We start from the raw sequence: 8911 nt of genomic DNA, 5'->3' as shown, positions 1-8911 counted from the left end.
TTTTAGAAATCAACATTTTGGAGCAAAAAGAGCTATTTCAGTCACTGGGGCATAAACAACACAGCCTCATAGGGAGGGCAACCCAGGTGTTTGGCTTCGGGCACGGCGCAAGTGCCAAACTCAATTAAATGTTGGGTCTACTGGATATTAAAAAGAAAAGTGATATTTCCTTTGGCATCTGAAGGCTGTAAGCACCAAAGGGGAGATGATCCTTCCTTTATTAGAGCCCCTGATTTATGCCGCGATTTGGTATTGAAATTCATTCTCTTTGTTATGGTTGGAAATGCAGGCAGTCAACAGACAAGCCCAGAAGGAACCTCGGTCTGATTAGAAGATGATCCACTCTGTATCGCTGTTTATTTCATTAGGCTACGGCAACCTTTCCTGATTGCATGGACTTCAATCTCCAGATGTCCCCGGCCTCTGCTAAGAATGGCTTCTTCCCTTTCCCAGGATAACTTTGAACCAGGGGTCAAATTTTTTTTACGACTGGTTCTGTGGGCATGGCTTGGTTATTCTTACCTTTACTGTCAGAGTGCAACATGTGTACAGCGAGATTGGCTGAGCCTCTTCTCTTCATGCACCACCACTCCAACACAACTCACAGTGAGGACAGGAGTTCCAAACCCAGTCCCAATCTTATTATACCATGTGACCTTGTTGCACAATGCGCCGGCCCCACAAGTCTATCTGATTATGTTGACATGCAGTTATTTTCCATTCAGGAGTCTGACAGCCCACGGGTAGAAACTGTTCTTCAGCCTGTTGGTGCGGCTGACTATGCTTCTACATCTCCTTCCCGATGGCAGGAGAGCAAAGAAGGGCTGACCAGGGTCTGAGTCGTCCCTGAGGATTTTCCCCACTCTTCTAAGGCAGTGAGCCCTAGCGAGGTCATCTAGTGCTATCAGTGGGCGTGGCTTGGTGGGCGTGGCTTAGTGGGCATGGCAGGGGAAGAATACTGCAAAATCCCCCTTCCCTCCCCACCCCACTAACCTGCTTTCCAGCTCTGTTCTCCTGTGCAGGGCAACCAAAGAAGACCCAGCCGATCAGCTGAGATTCAGTGGGAGGCAGAGAAGAGATTGGGTTGGTGGGGCCAGTCAGAGGAGGGATCTGCCGGTTCTCCAAACTACTCAAAATTTCCACTACTGGTTCTGCAGAACCGGTCCGAACCGGCTGAATACCCACCTCTGCTTTGAACATATTCCTAGCAAAGACGAAGAGACAAAATCCCTACAAATGCGAAGCTGACATTCTGCAGAGAAATTTAGGGTGAAGGTCCTGCTCAGCTGTGTGTTGGCAGAGGGACTGCAATTAATAATTTTGTGGTGCCAATCAAAATGTATTAGAAGAGTTGCATAGCAAGTGCAGTCATTAAGTGAATGCTGTATGCAAATTTAGACACAAGAGAGCTTCACAACTTCAAGCTCTGTTTCTACAAACTAAAAGAAAAGTTGGCCCACCATATTTGTGCAAAATAAGTGGCTAGGGTTGTACTCTTCCTATCCCAGCCATTTTGCTCAAATTTGTGTTTCAACTGGTGTTAAGGTAGACAGCTCTCTCTATAGCCATTGTGCTCAAAGCTAACTGTGTTCTATCTTTTTTTTCCCCCTTCTTTAGATTGTGAATGTTTAAAACAAACTCACACTCATTCTGTATGCAGCCCAGCACAGGCAATTTGCATTGAGGTGCTTTTGCATACGACCATGCCACTTTCCCTGTGCATTAATCATTTATATGAATACTTTTAAATAACTTTATCAACTATATGCAGCATTTGAGAGGAAGCTCTATCACAGAATTCAGAACAATACAGATTAGCTGCATTATCTATTAGCTAAAATAAGACGGCGGTCCTTATGGCAGACTGTATATTACCATAGGCCAATTCACATTGAAATATATCTAGTACCAATAAAAGAGAATTATTTGTAGCTCAGGGTTGAAATGAGGAGTCCTTACTGCTCTGAGTTTGGTTGTTTTCTTGCAGAATGCAGTTGTGATGTTATGTTGTTTGGGTAATGAAACATCTGCAAGAAAACAACCAAGTTCAGAGCACCAAGAACAGTCCCCTCCCTCCTCCTCCTCCTCCTCTCGCCCCTCCTCCTCTTCCTCCCAAAATCGACTCTCTTCTTGCACTGATGATGTTACCTAGTTGGATCATGAAATGTCTGCAAGAAAGCAACAAAACTCAGAGAGCCCCAAGGATCCCATAATCGTCACCTCCTCCTCCTCCTCCTCCTCCTCCTCCTCCCCCCTCAAACCCCCTCCCCTTCTACCACTGATAATATTACCTACTTTGACTAATGAAACATCTGCAAGAAAACAGCCAAGCTCAGAGAGCCCCAAGGACCCCTTGTATAACCAACGCCTAAAGAATTTGCTGAGATCCTATTTGTCCTGGTCGATCCGGGCTCTATTGCACAAATCAGATGCACAGGACTATGGTTTCCATAATCCACTCTTAAATGTGAGCCACTCTCTTTACAGCATGATGGGGTTCTGTCCTCCAACAAACCCAAAGGTGGTGGCATTAAGGCATTGGCCCCCAACCTTTTTGGCACCAGGGACCGGTTCCATGGAGAGCGTTTTTTCTGTGGACCGGAGGAGATGTGATTTCACATGCTGCCTCCATCTCGCAGATGGGACTTCACTTGTTTGCATGTCCCAGTTTCCGGCATGCACGGCCCAACGCTGGCCCCGGGCGTTGGGGACACCTGCATGAAGGTACAAAGGTCTATTTTCCTCCAAACCATTGGCATCCTCAGAAGAAGAAAAAATGGCTATTCCTTCCTTCTCAAGCAAAGGAAAAAGCAGTTTGCTGCTGTATCGCGAAGTGGGGAAACTGATGTATCTAGAAAGAGACCAAACCAGGGCATGGGGATTTGTTTTCCTTCCCAAGCACAAACAAAATTATGAAGCAAGAACATTCTGTTCAGCAGACAAACTAATCCCTGCAAACAATATCAGCCAGCCCCCCCTCCTCCACAATAACCCAGCCACTAATCTTCTCTTCTGTGACTTCCAATTACATCGCCCTCCACCTAGTCTGGTGTCCTGGCAAGACGGCAAGCAGCCAAAGCACCTGGGAAGGCAGGCGAAGAAGACAACGGTTCTCTTTGACGGGCATAAACCATACCCTTAGATCGATGTACAAGCAAACAGATGGCTTTGTGGGGGGTCCTCGTTCAGCAACCGTCTGGTTTAGTGACCATTCGCCATTGTGATGAGCCAACAGTGTGTGACAGCAGCCAAAAGAGCCGATGCAATCCTAAACTGCATTAACAGAATCAAGATCAAGGGAGGTACTAATACCACTCTATAAAGCCTTAGAATCCTGCATCCAGTTTTGGTCATCACACCATAAGAAAAGAGGTTGGGACTCTAGAAAGAGTGCAGAGAAGAGTAACCAGGATGATGAGGGGACTGGAGGCTAAAACATATGATGAACAGTTGCAGGAACTGGGCCTGGCTAGTCTAGCAAAGAGAAGGACCAGGGGAGACAGGAGAGCATCTTCCAATATTTGAGGGGCTGCCACAGAGAGGAGTAAGTCAAGCTATTTTCCAAAGCCCCCAAAGGCCCGAGAAGGAACAATGGATGGAAACCAAACAAGGAGAGATTCAGCCTGGAAATAAGGAGGAATTTTCTGACAATGAGAACAATCAACCGATGGAACAGAAGTTGCCTTCAGAGGTTGTGGGAGCTTCATCATTGGAGGCTTTCAAGAAGAGACTGGACTGCCATCTGTCAGAAATGGTGTGGGGTCTCCTGCTTGGGTGGGGGTTGGACTAGATGACCTACAAGGTCCCTTCCAACTCTGTTAATCTGTTTAAAACACGGCAATCAATTCTGGCACCAACAATCTTCACCTGCCTGTAAAGCAAAGGAGAGGTGAAGACCAGGAGCACAGCGGATGGATGGTTCACCAAGCAACCACTTCGCTTGATATGCCAGTTCCAACTGCGGTCATTAAATGAGGACAGCCTATGTGTGTCTCCCCAAGTTTAAGTACACCCATATATCCATCTATCAGTCAAAGGGTTTCCATCAAACAATTGCAGCAAACCGATTTTCAGCCTCTTGTTGTGACATGCACGCCCATGCCATCCATCTCCCAGGATCTACAAAATTGTCAAAAGAAAAAGATAAACAATAATTAGATAGCAGTTTATCGTATAACAGACAACCCAGCATTTCTCCTCTGATCAACATAGGCAGATATAGCAGGAGAGAATGAATTGTGCACATGTGTGTCACGATCACGGTCACCTTTGTCCAAGATATGTATAAAGATTCTGGCCTTGGGTGGGGTGGGGTTGGGGGTCAGACTAGAAGACCTCCAAGGTCCCTTCCACGTCCTATGTTCTTTCCACTCCTGGCTGCCTGGGGGTGGATGCCAATGTCAGTTAAGCAGAAGTTAAATTTGTATCACAGATCTTGACAACCTATCCTTGACCTGTTAGAACAGATTGAGGGGGCAATTTTTATAAATAAATAAAAAATTAGACATTCAATGTATTCTTCACTAAGGAACTTAGATAGATATTTCCTTAGCTGTGCCTTTTGGGAAGTGGGCAGGTCTAAGCCTATTTGCATTATAAATGAACAGGGATTAAGCTCCGGCCAATTTGAGACTGTCAGCTGCTTCTTGGAGGCCTCCTGAAGTCGCTGGCCACTCTCCGCTTGGCATCGGCTTGGCTAAAGGCCTACACTGCTTAATGGTTACTCACCCAAGTGCTCAGGGCACTAACCTCCAGGGCCAATTTGCTATGGTTGGTGATCATCCATTAGCCGTGCTGAGATCCAACTTGGCATACCAGCCCACCTAATGGATTTCTGTCCCACGGCCAATTGGATACATGCCTGCGAATGTCTCTGTTCCGAGGGATTCTTATCCATCTGATGATCTGGGATCAGCTCAGAGGGTTTTATTCCTGATGCAAAGACAGTCTTTACCCAGGAGTTTTCTAATGGGCCACCTTCAATCACAAAGCAAAGGATCCACCCTCTTGACCTGGACTGGATCCTGTCTTCAAAATTTGACAAGGAGCACCTATCTTGCTTTTAAGAGTTGGGTGATTTAGGGTATTGTTGCATCAGTTGCAAAGAATAGCATCTATTTTAAGGGGCAGCTTAGCTACAAGCTGGTCATTTTAAGATTCCTGAGGCCATTGGAAACTGTATTGGCCAACACAACTGCCTTTGAATTCATTCTGGCTTCAAGAGCATGAAGTGGGTCACCAAATCTGTTGGTTGTACGATACTTTCTGGAGGGGAGGGAATGACCAGCCAGTAGAATAGAAAAATAGAAAAAACATTCAGTGGGTAACCAGAATGTGGGTTCATATTTGCAGAAGTCCTGAGGACCATTGCCAGCAAGTTCTGAGCATCTCGGGGCAACCACAGTATGAATCCAACCCAAATAATGGATTGACAAAATTAGCTTTGATGCTTACCATTGAGTCAAGGATCTTTTCATTGAAAACTATGATGGCATTGAATGAGGAGGGGAGGGGGAGGAAAGGGGAGGAGGAGGAGGAGGAGGAGGAGGAGGAGGAGGAGGAGGAGGAGGAGGAGGAGGAGGAAGGAGGAGGAGGAGGAGGAGGAGGGAAGAGGAGGAGGAGGAGGAGGAGGAGGAGGAGGGGGAGGAGGAGGAGGGGAAGAGGAGGAGGAGGAGGACATCCAGCCATATCCAACTCTTGGCAGTTCTATGGGCCAGGTCTCTCCACATCTTCCAATCTTGCAATTTCCACATCTTCCAATCCAATCTTAGAATATCAGAGTTTGAAGGGACCTTGGAGATCTTCCAGTCCAACCCCCTGCTCAAGCAGGAGACCCTGTACCATTTCAGACAAATGGTTGTCCAGTCCCTTCTTAAAAACCTCCAGTGTTGGAGCATCCACACCTTCTGGAGGAACTTGTTCCACTGATTAATTGTTTTATAACTATCAGGAAATTTCTCCTTAATTCCAAGTTGCTTCTCTCCTTGATTAGTTTCCATCTGTTGCTTCTTGTCCTGCCTTCAGGTGCTTTGGAGAATAGCTTGACTCCCTCTTCTTTGGGGCAGCCCCTGAGATATTGGAAGACTGCTGTTATGTCTCCCCTAGTCCTTCTTTTCATCAGACTAGACATACCCAGGTCCTGCAACCGTTCTTCATGTGGTTTAGCCTCCAGTCCCCTAATCCTCTTTGTTGCTCTTCTCTGCACTCTTTCTAGAGTCTTTTACACCATGGTGACCAAAACTAGATGCAGTATTCCAAGTGTGGCCTTATCAAGGCATTATAAAGTGGTATTAACACTTCACGTGATCTTGATTCTATTCCTTTGTTCTGGGTTCTGGCTGATGTCAGCTTTGATGGTATCCAGCCACCATGTTCTTTGGCACCTGGTTTCCTTTCACCACTAACTCTTCCCAAACCTATCAAACAACCACATTTATATGATTACAACTTTTCTGTAATGAAAATTATCAAATGAAAAAGGCTTTCATTTTCATTCTCTACTAGGATCTGCTTTGAGAGATCAACCCAAACAATGTGTGGGCCTACCAATAGAAGCCAAGCTAAGAAGCATCTCCACTAGACCTGGCTTGGACAGGTAGGCATGTCTACTTCTGTTTCCCAGTTGGAGAAGACAACCCAGCTTCCTGCTGACTTTCACTTGTCTTGCTCAATGGACTCCAGTGAGTTTTCCTGCTACAAGCCAGGAAGAGGATAATTTTGACCAGAAGCAAATGACCTCGGAGCCAAAGCACAGAATTGCAACACTTATTCAAAGCTGTCTGGGAAATCAGCAAAGCTTTGCCCCGAGGTAGACTAGAGGCTGAGGGAAAATAGTCCTGGCTATTGGCTGTTCTCCAGAGCTTTGAGACACTTAAAATCATTACTGCAGCTGGCAGTCAACTCCACTGAAGAATCCTGCTAATAAACACTACCAATCAATTGCATCGTTAATCAACTGCCGTTTATTTCATCCATGTCCAGTGAGTTTATCCTGATCCATCTGGAAGGGTGGCAGGCATCAATCTTCTCAGCCATCACAAATGGTCTGCAAGAGAGATCGGAATTGTCTCTACAGATCCTGAGATTCCAGATTAGCGACTTCCCTCAAGAGTCCTTCTTTGGCAAAGGAAGCATCTCAGCACGAAATGCCCTCCTTTGTTGTTCTACTGAACCCATAAAATAAGCTGAAAATACAATGCTCATTTCTCATTCTTTTTTAAAAAAAAAATCAGATCTGACACGATGAGAACTCTCCTTAGCTCTATTAGATCCGTGGTTAAAACAAGCTGCAAGCTAGAGAATGCATTTTCAGCCCAAAAAATCGAAATAACACAATCCACTTTTGAGGAGGAGATGTCCCTCCTCCTTTCTACAGCTTGTTCAGTGACCTGCAACCCTGATGTAATTAGAGAACCCACCAAATCATAGAAGTTGGGCCAACTTCTCCACGCAACCCAAACCAGCAATTATGGCCAGAGGAACCGTTGCCAAAGTTCAAATGCTTTTTGACCGAAATAAAAAGCAAGCTCCGAACCCAACAGGCAGACCTTTCAATTACAATTCTATTTTGGAAAGGAGCATCTGGAAAGTTTGGAAGGGTTTGGTGTGCAACCCCTGAGTGTGGTCAGATGAAGAGATAGAGATGCTTCCTTGCGTTGCTAAAAAGAGCAATGTTTGAGGGTGGTGGGGGGAAAGGCTGAGGGGTTGTGAGTTGTGCTATTTTGACAAAAGAGAAAAAGGGCAAAGAGAATTTTCAGCCCTGACTTCAAGGGAGCCCTACCCGCCCGATTTTGATTTTAGAGAAATCCTCCTTAAAATTTATTCCCTCCAACATTGATGTCCTTATACTAAGAGTTGGGTTATCTAAAAGAGGACCAGAGCAAGCTTTGGCAATTGAACACCCCACTATTTTTCACCAACAATGAGATCTTTCCAGCTTTTCCATGGTCCTTCTGTAGCCTTTATTTATTCCGGGTGTCATCAAAGTTATTTGTGATTCTCTGACTTTCCAGAGGCAATTGCCCTGGCAAAGCAAAGAGCTGATGAGACATCAAGGAGCCAAGGGGCACCCTCATCTCAGAGAGAAATGACAGAGGGGGGGGAAGGTCAAGTAGCTGCAGATGTCACCCTTCCAAAACAGAAGAAAACGAGACAGTGAAGTGCTTCTTCTTCTTTTTGTTTTCCTTGCAAACTCAGCATTGGCAATGACCAACTAGAATGGGGCATGTGACTTCACCCTTCATCCTGGCATCAGTGCTTCCTTCAAACAGTTTAAACCAGGGGTCTCCAACCTTGGTAACATTAAGACTTGTGGACTTCAACTCCCAGAATTCCTCAGCCAGCAAAGCTGAGAGTCGAAATCCACAAGTCTTAAAGTTGCCAAGGTTGGAGACCCTCAGTTTAAACCACAACATGGTGTAGGCTTTTATTGGCCCAATCTACACTCCTCCACCCTGAAATTAAGTCCTAAACGGTGGAGAAAATGATAGCACTGCTAAAAAAAAAAAAGAAAAAAGAAAGGCCCTTTGGGGGAAGGAATGTTTAAAAAGAGAGCAGAGGGAAAGGACAAATGCGAGCTAAAAGTAGCAACTGATTAACAGATGAAGCCTCCGTAAATTATTTCCACTGACCAAAACAGAAACCCTTTGCAGGCTGTTGGAGAGAAGAGTTGGCAGGGCTTCGCCAAGGAAGAGCTCCGAGGCCTTGGCACAACCACTGAGAAGGGTCCCATCTGCGTCTTTCCCTTAGACACTGCAGGGTATCAAGATTGATGGTGATAACTACATGAATGATGAGATAGGCCTGCTCTTATGAATACAACAAGCACCCTTGGCTCTATCTCATCCATTGTCAGTGTGTGCTCCCTGCGAGATCCAAGAAAGAAATACTCAGACTCCATGAATTAGAGCAA

Source organism: Notechis scutatus, chromosome 7 (assembly GCF_049901735.1).
Source record: "Notechis scutatus isolate UNSWTSFEM ecotype Mainland chromosome 7, rNotScu1.2, whole genome shotgun sequence".
Taxonomy (NCBI): domain Eukaryota; kingdom Metazoa; phylum Chordata; class Lepidosauria; order Squamata; family Elapidae; genus Notechis; species Notechis scutatus.
This window is presented reverse-complemented; position numbering follows the sequence as displayed.